At 36.5% G+C, this 15,790-nt stretch overlaps 1 protein-coding gene across 8 annotated transcripts in view; it reads right to left on the minus strand.

The window, feature by feature from the left end:
- Positions 1 to 15,790, minus strand: part of LOC130898960 (partitioning defective 3 homolog) — a 66,053-nt gene that overhangs the window by 45,387 nt on the left and 4,876 nt on the right. For 2 of the 8 annotated variants that reach the window (XM_057808593.1, XM_057808596.1), the window contains exon 1: positions 657 to 796. The exons of 3 other annotated variants lie outside the window; for them this stretch is intronic. The gene's annotated coding sequence lies outside the window, so the exon portion shown is untranslated. Of the gene's footprint in view, positions 1 to 656; positions 819 to 15,790 lie in introns of those variants that run through there. 3 more of the 8 variants (XM_057808592.1, XM_057808591.1, XM_057808590.1) reach the window with 2 other exon arrangements.

The following is a 15,790-nucleotide window of genomic DNA, read 5'->3' on the forward strand; positions in this document are numbered from 1 at the left end:
TGACATCCTATTTTATCGAAAATAGCAATACATGATTAAATTAGTTTTCTGGTATCTCAAACATATAGCGCCACCCTCGTACAAGACCAATTCATATTATATAAACGAAGAAAGTGATTTTTGAATCGATTATTTCATGGTTCACGTAAATCATCAAAATTCGTGGTAAAGTAATAATATAACACCCCGTATATCAAGTATATTTCAATTTTATAACTATCATTTGATTATTAGAAAAAAAAAATATGTCGTCGTTAAATAGTGTTTAAATTGCTTTTTGTTACCTACCTCTGTATATATATAAATGTCAATTTACTTTTTTTAATCAATACCACAATTCATACTAATGTCATATTACAAAATTGACGCCTATTGTTTTTTTTACCATAGATAATTATTAAAGATAAGTTTAATATTTCATTTGATACGTCACAGTTGAAAATACTTGATGATTTTGTATAATTTACGGTTTAAAATGAAGAAAGGAACGTATCTATATTGAATTTATATCGAAACATTTTTTTTATATTCAAAAAATTATATATATTAGATATTAAAGTGATAATTTTGAATTTGTGGATTATATTTCATATATTCACCCAACTCCCCCCGTATCAACACATTAATAGAATTCCATGTTCATTAAACTTTCTAACCTCAAACGGAATCGCGTCCCTATCTCACAGCGTAGTGAATATTTCGATTTTTTACGTTGGTAACCGTGAACGGACGTGAAAGAATAAATAATACGCCGGAATCGCGAATGGCGAGCACAAGTTCGCCTTGCGTTCGTTTATTGCATTCCGATTGCACTAACTGACAGAAGGTGAGGTAAGTAGATAAGCGACCGTTTTTACTAATATGGTGGGAATATTACGTTTTCTAATCATACGAGGTTCAATCAATATTTCAATTATTAAATTCCATAAACAATTTGTTAATAATGAAAATAGAGAAAAATTTTTTTTATAAAAGTTGTACGAAATCGACTAAATTTTTCTAAAAAAAATTCACAAAATGAACAGGGTGGTCAATAAATTAATTTCTTTAAATGATATTTAAGTAGACTTCATTTAATTGTTGTTTAAAATTGTATTATTACCGGATATGGGAGACGTAGAAAGATTTTTAGTATACCCGGTGGGCAACTAAAGATGTCGGTATCAGTTCCCAATGTTTAGGTTTCAGTTACCCGAGAAACCAAACTTACCTTCCAGATTTCGTATAAACTTTCACATTTTAGTAAATTTTTAATTAGAACCTTCCTATATGTCAAATTTAGCACGGTCATAATTTCAGCTTATGTTCCGTAAGAGGCACAGATTGTTAAATAAACTGAAGTTTTGGAACAAAAAGATTTATTTTGTGCCAGAACTGTTTTAGAACTGTCCGGACTGTGACAGAACTATCACTGGGGGTTTCAGAACTGCATAGAATGTGCCAGAACTCTCACAGGGGTTTTAAGAACTGTTTAGAACTGCCTAGATTGTGCCAGAACTCTCACAAGTGCTTTCAACTTTGTTTTATAACTACAACATGAACTCCACTGTGTTTTAGAACTATCAGCAGTTTTCAGAACTGTTTTAGAACTGCCTGTACTGTGCCAGAACTCTAATGGGGGTTTTCAGAACTGTATAGAACTGCCTAGATTGTGCCAGAGCTCTCACAAGGGCTTTCAGAGTTTTCAAAACTGTTTTAGAACTGCCAAGACTGTGGTACAGCTCTCCTATCTCCATCACTCTTCTAATGTGACGTTTTTTTGTATTTTTTTTTTAAATAAACTTTTTATGCATATTATTTTATCATAAATCTACAGCGTTGCATTTTTAGATATATAATTACCCGAGAAAATAATATAATTAGTCGTAGCCTTTAATTAGTCTTCTAAAACAATAAATCTAGTTGTCAACAAAGCTGAATATAAACTAAAATCAAAGTCGCATATAATTACGTCCGATCAAAATTCATCTCATCGCGCATACAATGAAATAAATTGCAAATATTTATTTACGAACGTTGTAATTTTACAGACACGTAATTCGAATAGATCGTAACACCACTCCCAACATTCTTCACCGATCAGAACCGAATTTACTTAAAAACCTGTATCACCATATGTATACAAATAAGAGTTAATCCGACCCTGTTCGTTGACTAAATAATTGAATCAAAGGCGTGACTTTCATATGCATACGTAAATAATACCACAATAGAAGATGTTAAAATTAATTGTACAATCCTCGTATATATACATACTTTCATAACTCATATCAAAACACTGATAGTTTTCTTTTCATAATAATTGAAAAAAAAATATTTATAAAAGGATGAAAGACACTCCAATGCTCTTCAGTTATTAACACGACAATAAAGATATAGATCTTTTAGAAATTCAATACGATTATTCAACGATATTATTTTACGTTAATTGAAAAAAACATTTTGAATGGGTTTTTTCTCATTTACAAAGAACACGTGCAAGATTATTTCTTATTCGAATATGTATGATAGATTCATACTTTTTACATAGACAACATACCATACAATTCCGAACTATTTCATGTAATCTAGTACACAAGTTATTTCTTACGCGTAGGCAACCAGTATAACAATTCAGTATCGTAAGTTGCATATATCGTAGTTATCTCACGTAGAAAAATTAATCGGTTCCCAGGTGTTTTGTGTGTGTATTTGAAATTGAAATAGTGAATAAAAAAGTAAACAAAAACATTTGCGGTCGGTGAATCATTTTTATCTCGTTCACCTTACGAAATGGGAGGTGATAACTGTATTTATTTATTATAAAAAGTGTTGAATCAATAGATTTTATTATATTAATATAAATATTGCAGATAGCAGTTTTTTTTGAAATGTGTAATTTTAATCTGTGTTGTGATAAAAATGCGTAATTATTATGATAATAAACTTGAATCAAAACTGTGAAATTTGATATTCAATAATGAATTTACCAACAAAATGATTCTGTGTAATCTATGACAGTGTTGTATGACATAACCTCAAAATATGAACGTGTATTTATTTAGGTCGAATGTATTTTTTTATTTAATCTGATTAATTATAAGATTCAATTACATGAAATCGTATATTATTCGAAAAATATCTCTTTTATCTCTTACAAAATGGTATGGATTGAAGTAACCTTGAGATGTAATTGTTTTAACCAAATTGAATTTATACAAATAGAGGTGTGATTAATCGCCATTATAACGAAGTTGTATAATCAGTACCAAATCATTTGTTTGTTTTTTTTTATATTCATTGTTTTTTTTACTATTCGATTCGTGTTATTCACTTTTAGTCCACCTTTGACATTGTTTGTTACAAAATTTGGCAACATTAGACGATTCTCCTATGTACGTGGGTTATCTAAAAAGTTTCCGTAATCATTTATATTTATCAACATAATTTTTTTTATGTTGTAACCTATTCAACCATTCCAAACTAATAGTAGCCGTCATACCGACATCTTCGAGTTGAATTCTGAAACTTTTTAGTTGGATTCAGATCTTTTTTTCCCTTTGGACATTCTGTAAATATTCAAATCTCTCTTGGTCTTCATCTACTTCTGTTTATTTTATACTTTAGATTGCTACTGCTATCCTGATTTGTTTACAGCGATAGTAGCACTGACAGTTTCGTAATTTAATAGCCATACCTCGTAATTTATCATCATTGTAGTAGCCGGTTAAGGATTCTTGGTAACGTGTATTTTAATTGTTAAATATGACTAATGTTATAAAAATTATTATTATAAACTTTTACGAGTTACCGAGAATTTCGATTTAATCAACGTGTCCAAGTAAGGGGACTGCATAATTCGATGGTGAATCAAGATGGTCGATTTGCATATTAGAATTTGCGGAATACAAAATATAAATATAAAAAAAAATAATTGATGCTTTTTGAAATCGAAATTACAACTTTTATTAACTATACGTATAATTTGTAATCGTTGAAACAATATTTTAACAAGCAAAATTAATCTTTCAAGGTCTTTACGGTAACAAAAAACCATTTATAATTGCTATACAGGGTTATTCAAAAATCCCCAGTAGTATATTTCAATATATTTCACATAAAGAGATTTCAATCCGAATAAATGACTAAATTGGTATTTTTGGAACGCATTGTTAACACTATCACTGAAAATTACGCCGTCTGACACGTGTTTCGTGTGCCAAGTTATCGTCTTCAGAGAGAGAAGGTTGGGTTTTGTTATTTTATAGGATATTTTTGTTTGGGCTAGAGTTTATTATAAATATGACCCCGATATAGGAAAAATTATCCTCTGCGATGCAGGAATTTATAATTTATGAGGTGATTACTTTCCGACAGATATCGTACGTGTGCTGGTAGACCTTGTTGGATCCAATGACGTTATAACGTCTTTTATGATTAAAACACCATCCATCATCATAAGTACGTGACTTCACAAGTTAATTTGATGAAATTAATAAATGGAGAAATCACACACATGAAATTTATCGAGTATCGAAGAAAAATAGTGGCACGTGAGAGGGGCGAGCGCCGCATCGCTGCAGAAGCCGCTAGATCAGGTATAGTACAGGGTTGGCATAGTATTATCGTAATACAGTTTGTTGTATAATTTTCTTAAACGTATCTGACACAGAGACAGAAGTTGTTGATTATACCCAGCCTAAAAAAAATTTTAGTCTTAATGAGAAAATTGTTGATGACGTTTTTTCAAATTATTCGTGAATACACCTAATCATTCAGTGGCCATCGAGAAAAAACATTGACAAACCGTTGTTAACGAAGATAATGTTACGATTAAGTTCGTGAAATGGGTCCTTAATACGGCTCTGTCTGGCTATTATGAAATCCTAAAACTCGGCGAAGACGCCAACATTTGATGTACGATTGAAATACCGGAAATTCAAAAATTCTTTTGATTAATTTCTATTTATTTGTTTTTTTTTATTTTCTAGAAGTTTTTAGAATTCTTTTGGAATATATAATAATATATAATATTAATAATAATATATATATATATTTAGCGCAGTTTAGTTATCGCAGTAATCGAAAAATTAGTTAAGTGATAGTGATAAGTGAATTATTATAAGTTAGTGTAGTGTATAGTATTTATTAATTAACAAATAAAGTAGAAAAACATTACAATAAGAACTTGCCTGATTTTAAAAGGTTAATATTTCATAATTTATTAAAAGAAATGGGATTTCAGTACAAGAAACAGTTTATTATTAGGAAAAGTAGAAATTATTGTAATCTGCTACTGGACTATAACAATTTTGGACAATTTTGATAGATGGCGTTCTAGAAACATCGTTCTAATGGATCTACCCTAATAAATGGACCTCTAGGCAGGTTGTTTCATAATTTGGTCCAAGCGTATACCATGTGGCATCCACCTGTTTTCGTAAACATAATTCAATGGCGTAGAAATTTGTTTTTTTTGTATAATTATTAAAATGGAGACTTTTACAGATATTTTATTGAAATGTAGATATTTTGGTTGTTTTAATCCTCGTGATTCGACAAAATATAAATTTTATTATGGCTATAAAGGAAGTAAATCATTTTCAATTCTATATATTTAGATTAACCTTCATAATTTTTTTTTCAATGATTCATCACAATACCATAGATTTTCATGGGAAATTATTTCATTTTAAATTGCTCTTAATTAATATTTCATATTATATTTTGAATAAAAATAAGATTAGATACATTACTCATTATAAATGGGGTTCCCATAACATAAAAGTAAAAAAAAGAACTTAATAAATTTGCTATAATACTCCAAGTTACACCCGGAATTAATCATTTCTAATGTTGGTCCCCATTAGGATCGTGTACCATCTTAATGAATACAATAAACCTTGAAGTTAAATAACCGGGGGTTAGTAAATTTGCCCACGAGAGATTCTATATCTGCCTGCGTTGCATTCGTGCACGGTTTTTAAATTCATCGAAGTCTAAAATTAAATTTGCACACCATCAAATTGTAATGTATCTTACGGCTAATCAACGATGGTTGTCCACATTCGTTATATAAAAACATCGAAATTACTTTGAAATAAACTATTTATTAAATAATGAAATAAGTACGAAATCAATCGTTTGTGATGTGGGTCCCCATTAGGATCGTATACAATCTTAATGAATACAATGAATCTTGAAGTTAAGTAGTCCGGAGTGCGTTAATTTACACATTAACAGTTTATTATTCAGAATCACTTCTGGTGCAGCTGTTGGGGAAGATTTCAAGACCCCAGTTGCCCATAAGCCCATAAGGTATTCAGACCAATTCTAGTACCATAAAATCCCACTACTTTCTCATCGAGTTTATTTTCCTTGACGACTCGATAAAATTGGTTTCCAGAATTTCACCGATTGAATATTTCACAATCATCCCTCGTAGATCGATTCCAAACAAATATTTTCTACGTAATTTTGAATATTTAAAATTTGTTTATATTCGATATACTGTATTCGTTAAGTCGACTCACCATCTCGTAATCGTAAAGCATGTAAAATGTAGGAAACAAGTCAAATTTTTTAGGGCAGCCTAGCATAACATCGATTCAATTGCACCTGTTTCCTATGAAGGTGTCGGTCTACCTGCGTGAATCCTCATTTTGAATCGACCGTTCGTCTGTATACGAATCGGGTATTAAAAAGAAAAAATCAAACATTTATAATTAATTTCAACTGAAACCATATTTGAAATATTTCATTTTAATTAAAATTCGTGAATTACGAGGAATATTAGAATAGTACCGATGTTTCTTTGTGACGCAATCAAACAGGCCTGTCAAGTTAGAGAATCAATTTACGGAGAAATAAATTCTGACGTTTTTTTGTAAAAATACCTAAATTAAACGTTTCTAATCATCACAAATCTAAAAATTAATTAAAAAATTCGATAAATCTATTTAGAAATGACGTAATTTTTCAAAAAAATAAACTTAACGTTTATCCGTAAGGTGGGTGCCGCGAATACTTAATGCTGATTAAAAACTCGACTGTATTAAAACGTTTAAATACCTCGGGTACACCTCTAGACCCCATAAAACAAAAATAAAATCAAAACAACTGAATTTATACGGGGAAAATGTTCCCATAGACAGCAATAAGGTCTTATTTCGACCAATAAGGTATTAACCATAATACTGGGTGTTTCCAAAAGTGTAATTATTAAAAAAAAATGGTAAAAAGTTATGTATTGTTTAAAATAAAAGTTTCATCCACCATATTCACCCGATCTATATTGAGAATTCGTTTGATTTGGTTTATGTGTCATATAATTTAGTCAAAAATTATAAAAAGAAATATTTTTCAAAGTACAATTTAGAGTTTTAGACGTGCCTCTAACTAAATTAAGTGTCTGGTAAGTGATAAGTAAATAACATTTATAATTTATCAAATCGCCCTCGTAATTATGTTCGATAAGAATAAAAATTTCCATGACTACGTCCATGGGGTTGGTCGTAATTCCCCGAAACCTTTTAAACGCACACAGCGAGAATCCCGATTGATTTATGCCTACCAAAGGCATAATACTTCGACTTTCATTTCATTTAAATTGAAAAAAAAAATCTTTTAGGATTTTAAAAGCGTTATATGTGGAAAAAACCTGAATCAGGTCGATTTTTATTCATAAATTGACAATTTACAGCATGTAAATTTCATGCCTGATACCAACAAGGTTCCACACGACACCCTTTCTTAAAATTTTCGCATAATTCAAAGGGGGTGCCGAAGGTGGATAATATTTTAATACTATAAATTGTCAATTTATAAACACATCGTACAATTTATTCTAATCAATAATGTTTGTTCGATTTGACCATGAGATGATCCCAAAAGTATAGTTTTTCCAATATCAATTGCAGATTATAAAAACTGGTTCGAAGCCCGTTTTATCTGCCATATTAAATTATAAAATATAAAGAGACGAGTACAATGTACCTGCCTGTAAGGGAGTTTGGTTTAAACCATATACCAGACGTGAACTGAGTCCTTTTTTTGTATCCTAATCGTTTTTTTAATGCAAAATGAGATTTTAAAGCAGAAACCATAAAGGAAAATGAATTTTATGCAAATAAAACAAAAGAAATAAAAACATTTCGATCCAAAGTATGTTTATAAATAATAATGGTAGTCAGAATCGTCTCTGAAGAAAACATTAAATTATAAAACGTAAATAGACGAGTAGAATGTAAATGTTTGTAAGGGCGTTTGGTTTAAGCAGGATACCAGACGTGAACTGAGTCCTTTTTTTGTATCCTAATCGTTTTAATGCAAAACGAGATTTTAAGGCAGAAACCATAAAGGAAAATGGAATTTATGCAAATAAAACAAAAGAAATAAAAACATTTCGATCCAAAGTATGTTTATAAATAATAATGGTAGTCAGAATCGTCTCTGACAGGAATATTTCGGCCAATAAAAACGCATTTAAGTTCACGATTCGATGTTTTGATTGGTAAACAGTGGAAATGATGAGTCCACGTGGACTGACGGTTTGTTAGATTTTATACGGGGAGCATACATTATTTTTTATTTCTTAAATTAGTACGTTGGTAACTTGTCCAGTTATTCCGAAAAAGTATGCAACCATTTTCCGGCACAACAACCGACATATTCGCATCAGCGTTGCCATATCTCAAAATTTTATGAAATAATGTATTATTACTAAGAAATGAGTCAACTTGGATCAAAATTATGTAAAATCCTTCTCTTATTTAAGTATAACATTCAACATTTATCATTTGAAGTGTTATTTATAGTGAACAATTCATTTTTCTGACATTCTAGAGTGAATTGAAACACACCATAACCGTTTTATTGAATGCCTCTTACTGTTTTAACGTAATCAGCTCGACTAAGAACTTCGTTTAGTAAGCTGATATAATATTACAACCGTGAAAGAAGCTCAAATAAACTGTACACAATTTTTTTTCTACGAGAAGAATGCAGCATTGCGGTAAGTATGCAAATGCATTAGTCGGGGAGCGCTCACTTCGATAAGTTTAAATTCGATTACAACTACAATCAAAATTTCGTACGATCATTTTAAATATTAATCCAAAAATTATCTAAAATTACCGCAACCTGCAACCTTTTTCCTGAAGAAGGATTGATAATCTTTATCATTTCGAAACGTTGCAAGAACTCTAATGTCAGAAACGCTGGTGGCCAAGTACGACTAGATAGAGTCCAACTTCTTAACTAAACCCAAAGTTTTACTGGACCTCCTGGCACCTGGTGCACAGACGGCGCTTGGAGGAATTACTTCAGCGGATGACACCCCAAAATAAATGGAATCTGGTTCGTTTGGAATGTTTACGTGCTATACTCAATCTGCTCAAATAACAGAGCTGCAATACAAACCCTAACGATCGGAAAGGTGTACTCTAGGCTTTTGTTGGAGTGTAATGAAAATCTAGTGAGTCATAGCTGCGAAATTCGTTCATTCGTTCGTTTGGGTGCCCGGCGGACTCTCTCGCCAGACTCACTTTGGCGAAATCACCGATGGTACCAGAATCAACTCTCTTAACTGTCTTCTTGCAAGACGGGCTCTACAGGAAGGGATAGAGACGTTCGACGTGAGATAAATGAAAACAAACATCTGACACGCCATTTGCGCACCATAGACATCAAAGACGATCCGGATTACAGCTAGTCCATGGAGAAGGATGATCCCGGGTCATCTGTGAGAGCCCACGAGCGCGGTTTGAGCCTCACAGCTTGTCGAGCACTTTCTTGACCGTTTTGAGGAGTAATAAATTGGAGGGAATCGTAGAAAGAGACATTTGGCATGAGATAAATGAAGACACACATCTGACACGCCATTTGCGCACCATAGACATCAAGGACGACACGGATTACAGCTAGTTCATGGAGGAGGATAATCCCGGGTCATCTGTGAGAGCCCACGAGCGCGGTTTGAGCCTCACAGCTTGTCGAGCACTTTCTTGACCGTTTTGAGGAGTAATAAATTGGAGGGAATCGTAGAAAGAGACATTTGGCATGAGATAAATGAAGACACACATCTGACACGCCATTTGCGCACCATAGACATCAAGGACGACACGGATTACAGCTAGTTCATGGAGGAGGATAATCCCGGGTCATCTGTGAGAGCCCACGAGCGCGGTTTGAGCCTCACAGCTTGTCGAGCACTTTCTTGACCGTTTTGAGGAGTAATAAATTGGAGGGAATCGTAGAAGGAGACATTTGGCATGAGATAAATGAAGACACACATCTGACACGCCATTTGCGCACCATAGACATCAAAGACGATCCGGATTACAGCTAGTCCATGGAGAAGGATGATCCCGGGTCATCTGTGAGAGCCCACGAGCGCGGTTTGAGCCTCACAGCTTGTCGAGCACTTTCTTGACCGTTTTGAGGAGTAATAAATTGGAGGGAATCGTAGAAGGAGACATTTGGCATGAGATAAATGAAGACACACATCTGACACGCCATTTGCGCACCATAGACATCAAAGACGATCCGGATTACAGCTAGTCCATGGAGAAGGATGATCCCGGGTCATCTGTGAGAGCCCACGAGCGCGGTTTGAGCCTCACAGCTTGTCGAGCACTTTCTTGACCGTTTTGAGGAGTAATAAATTGGAGGGAATCGTAGAAGGAGACATTTGGCATGAGATAAATGAAGACACACATCTGACACGCCATTTGCGCACCATAGACATCAAAGACGATCCGGATTACAGCTAGTCCATGGAGAAGGATGATCCCGGGTCATCTGTGAGAGCCCACGAGCGCGGTTTGAGCCTCAGCTTGTCGAGCACTTTCTTGACCGTTTTGAGGAGTAATAAATTGGAGGGAATCGTAGAAAGAGACATTTGGCATGAGATAAATGAAGACACACATCTGACACGCCATTTGCGCACCATAGACATCAAGGACGACACGGATTACAGCTAGTTCATGGAGGAGGATAATCCCGGGTCATCTGTGAGAGCCCACGAGCGCGGTTTGAGCCTCACAGCTTGTCGAGCACTTTCTTGACCGTTTTGAGGAGTAATAAATTGGAGGGAATCGTAGAAAGAGACATTTGGCATGAGATAAATGAAGACACACATCTGACACGCCATTTGCGCACCATAGACATCAAGGACGACACGGATTACAGCTAGTTCATGGAGGAGGATAATCCCGGGTCATCTGTGAGAGCCCACGAGCGCGGTTTGAGCCTCACAGCTTGTCGAGCACTTTCTTGACCGTTTTGAGGAGTAATAAATTGGAGGGAATCGTAGAAAGAGACATTTGGCATGAGATAAATGAAGACACACATCTGACACGCCATTTGCGCACCATAGACATCAAGGACGACACGGATTACAGCTAGTTCATGGAGGAGGATAATCCCGGGTCATCTGTGAGAGCCCACGAGCGCGGTTTGAGCCTCACAGCTTGTCGAGCACTTTCTTGACCGTTTTGAGGAGTAATAAATTGGAGGGAATCGTAGAAGGAGACATTTGGCATGAGATAAATGAAGACACACATCTGACACGCCATTTGCGCACCATAGACATCAAGGACGACACGGATTACAGCTAGTTCATGGAGGAGGATAATCCCGGGTCATCTGTGAGAGCCCACGAGCGCGGTTTGAGCCTCACAGCTTGTCGAGCACTTTCTTGACCGTTTTGAGGAGTAATAAATTGGAGGGAATCGTAGAAAGAGACATTTGGCATGAGATAAATGAAGACACACATCTGACACGCCATTTGCGCACCATAGACATCAAGGACGACACGGATTACAGCTAGTTCATGGAGGAGGATAATCCCGGGTCATCTGTGAGAGCCCACGAGCGCGGTTTGAGCCTCACAGCTTGTCGAGCACTTTCTTGACCGTTTTGAGGAGTAATAAATTGGAGGGAATCGTAGAAAGAGACATTTGGCATGAGATAAATGAAGACACACATCTGACACGCCATTTGCGCACCATAGACATCAAGGACGACACGGATTACAGCTAGTTCATGGAGGAGGATAATCCCGGGTCATCTGTGAGAGCCCACGAGCGCGGTTTGAGCCTCACAGCTTGTCGAGCACTTTCTTGACCGTTTTGAGGAGTAATAAATTGGAGGGAATCGTAGAAGGAGACATTTGGCATGAGATAAATGAAGACACACATCTGACACGCCATTTGCGCACCATAGACATCAAAGACGATCCGGATTACAGCTAGTCCATGGAGAAGGATGATCCCGGGTCATCTGTGAGAGCCCACGAGCGCGGTTTGAGCCTCACAGCTTGTCGAGCACTTTCTTGACCGTTTTGAGGAGTAATAAATTGGAGGGAATCGTAGAAAGAGACATTTGGCATGAGATAAATGAAGACACACATCTGACACGCCATTTGCGCACCATAGACATCAAAGACGATCCGGATTACAGCTAGTCCATGGAGAAGGATGATCCCGGGTCATCTGTGAGAGCCCACGAGCGCGGTTTGAGCCTCACAGCTTGTCGAGCACTTTCTTGACCGTTTTGAGGAGTAATAAATTGGAGGGAATCGTAGAAAGAGACATTTGGCATGAGATAAATGAAGACACACATCTGACACGCCATTTGCGCACCATAGACATCAAGGACGATCCGGATTACAGCTAGTCCATGGAGAAGGATGATCCCGGGTCATCTGTGAGAGCCCACGAGCGCGGTTTGAGCCTCACAGCTTGTCGAGCACTTTCTTGACCGTTTTGAGGAGTAATAAATTGGAGGGAATCGTAGAAAGAGACATTTGGCATGAGATAAATGAAGACACACATCTGACACGCCATTTGCGCACCATAGACATCAAGGACGACACGGATTACAGCTAGTTCATGGAGGAGGATAATCCCGGGTCATCTGTGAGAGCCCACGAGCGCGGTTTGAGCCTCACAGCTTGTCGAGCACTTTCTTGACCGTTTTGAGGAGTAATAAATTGGAGGGAATCGTAGAAAGAGACATTTGGCATGAGATAAATGAAGACACACATCTGACACGCCATTTGCGCACCATAGACATCAAGGACGACACGGATTACAGCTAGTTCATGGAGGAGGATAATCCCGGGTCATCTGTGAGAGCCCACGAGCGCGGTTTGAGCCTCACAGCTTGTCGAGCACTTTCTTGACCGTTTTGAGGAGTAATAAATTGGAGGGAATCGTAGAAGGAGACATTTGGCATGAGATAAATGAAGACACACATCTGACACGCCATTTGCGCACCATAGACATCAAGGACGACACGGATTACAGCTAGTTCATGGAGGAGGATAATCCCGGGTCATCTGTGAGAGCCCACGAGCGCGGTTTGAGCCTCACAGCTTGTCGAGCACTTTCTTGACCGTTTTGAGGAGTAATAAATTGGAGGGAATCGTAGAAAGAGACATTTGGCATGAGATAAATGAAGACACACATCTGACACGCCATTTGCGCACCATAGACATCAAGGACGACACGGATTACAGCTAGTTCATGGAGGAGGATAATCCCGGGTCATCTGTGAGAGCCCACGAGCGCGGTTTGAGCCTCACAGCTTGTCGAGCACTTTCTTGACCGTTTTGAGGAGTAATAAATTGGAGGGAATCGTAGAAAGAGACATTTGGCATGAGATAAATGAAGACACACATCTGACACGCCATTTGCGCACCATAGACATCAAGGACGACACGGATTACAGCTAGTTCATGGAGGAGGATAATCCCGGGTCATCTGTGAGAGCCCACGAGCGCGGTTTGAGCCTCACAGCTTGTCGAGCACTTTCTTGACCGTTTTGAGGAGTAATAAATTGGAGGGAATCGTAGAAGGAGACATTTGGCATGAGATAAATGAAGACACACATCTGACACGCCATTTGCGCACCATAGACATCAAAGACGATCCGGATTACAGCTAGTCCATGGAGAAGGATGATCCCGGGTCATCTGTGAGAGCCCACGAGCGCGGTTTGAGCCTCACAGCTTGTCGAGCACTTTCTTGACCGTTTTGAGGAGTAATAAATTGGAGGGAATCGTAGAAAGAGACATTTGGCATGAGATAAATGAAGACACACATCTGACACGCCATTTGCGCACCATAGACATCAAAGACGATCCGGATTACAGCTAGTCCATGGAGAAGGATGATCCCGGGTCATCTGTGAGAGCCCACGAGCGCGGTTTGAGCCTCACAGCTTGTCGAGCACTTTCTTGACCGTTTTGAGGAGTAATAAATTGGAGGGAATCGTAGAAAGAGACATTTGGCATGAGATAAATGAAGACACACATCTGACACGCCATTTGCGCACCATAGACATCAAGGACGACACGGATTACAGCTAGTCCATGGAGGAGGATAATCCCGGGTCATCTGTGAGTGCCGACGAGCGCGGTTTGAGCCTCACAGCTTGTCGAGCACATTCTTGAACGTTTAGTAAAACAATGGAGGGAATCGAATAAAGTTTTTTTGTTTAAAAATGTTTTATTGAGAAAAATAATTCGTTTTTAGGTTTATAATAACAGACGTCTGAAAGTTTAGCGAGGGAGAAAATGACGAATAAAGGGTGAAGGGATTATAACAGCTGCTGGAACCGTTGACTCGTGACCGCATTCGCATGACACGCTTTTTTCCAAATCCTACCCCGCATATATCAACGTAAAACTATAATAAAAATAACCCTATTTTCTAATATTTTTTTTACCAAAACCAACGACATCTATTTAAATTAACCTTTTATGGTGTGTTTACCGCCTACTATATCCCATAGATTTTATCATTTTATGTATATATATATATATATATGTGTGCGTGTATCTTCCTGTAGCATTACATAATTTATTTAATATACAGGTTGTGAAGAAAAAGAAATAAACCACGTCGACATATCCTAAGGGTCAGTATCCTTTCTATCGAGTGTATTATCTCGTAAACAACACGTTATCTAACAAGTGAAGCGTCAAAATGCACGTTGGACTGTTATTTTTTTTTCCTTATTATTTATCGCTACTTGTAAATCGAGTGTTATATCATACAGAGTGATCAATTTTATTCGAAGAAATCAACACTATGCGTATAAATAATAATAGTTATTAAAATGCGTTGGTAGCGAAGTTTTTATGTAAAACTGCATATACAGGGTCGTAAAATATGAAACGAAATAGATTTGTTAGAAATTAAAGTGAATATTTAGATACCTAGTAAGAAAATAAGTTTTTCAATTGGATTTTTCTTATACTTTCACGTTACCCTCGTATTTTAATAGTAGAACATTGACAAATGCCTTATTATAGTCGTTAAAACAGACGTAGGTATTTTGGTTAACATCAATACAAAAACCTTTAGAATATGGATATTTAGACATGCCCTTTTAGACCCCCCCAGTTTAATTTTATTGGTATAACCCAAGATCACATCGAACTTTAGTAGTTTTAGAAGAAATAAAATATTAACTTTCAATTGTGTCTGTTTCATGATATATAACACGTGCTCGTCGAATAGATGCGTTTCAAAAATGATTAACCGATACATGAAATAATTAATCTGCGCGGAAGATGTGTCAGGAAATCTTAAAAACAGGCTCTGTTGTCGACGCGCCGCGTTGTAGACGACAGTTGAGGATGATTTTTACAGCAGATCGGAAGTTTGCGAGTTTTACTTGTGGTCGGATGAAGCAATCTTCGAGCTGAATGGTTCGGTCAATCGGTATAACTGCTTGTACTGTTATAACAAGAATCCTGACGTTTTTATTGAAGCTTTTTTGGGCAGGTATTCGTCCACTT

The sequence above is a fragment of the Diorhabda carinulata genome, chromosome 10 (assembly GCF_026250575.1).
Source record: "Diorhabda carinulata isolate Delta chromosome 10, icDioCari1.1, whole genome shotgun sequence".
NCBI classification, from domain to species: Eukaryota; Metazoa; Arthropoda; class Insecta; order Coleoptera; family Chrysomelidae; genus Diorhabda; species Diorhabda carinulata.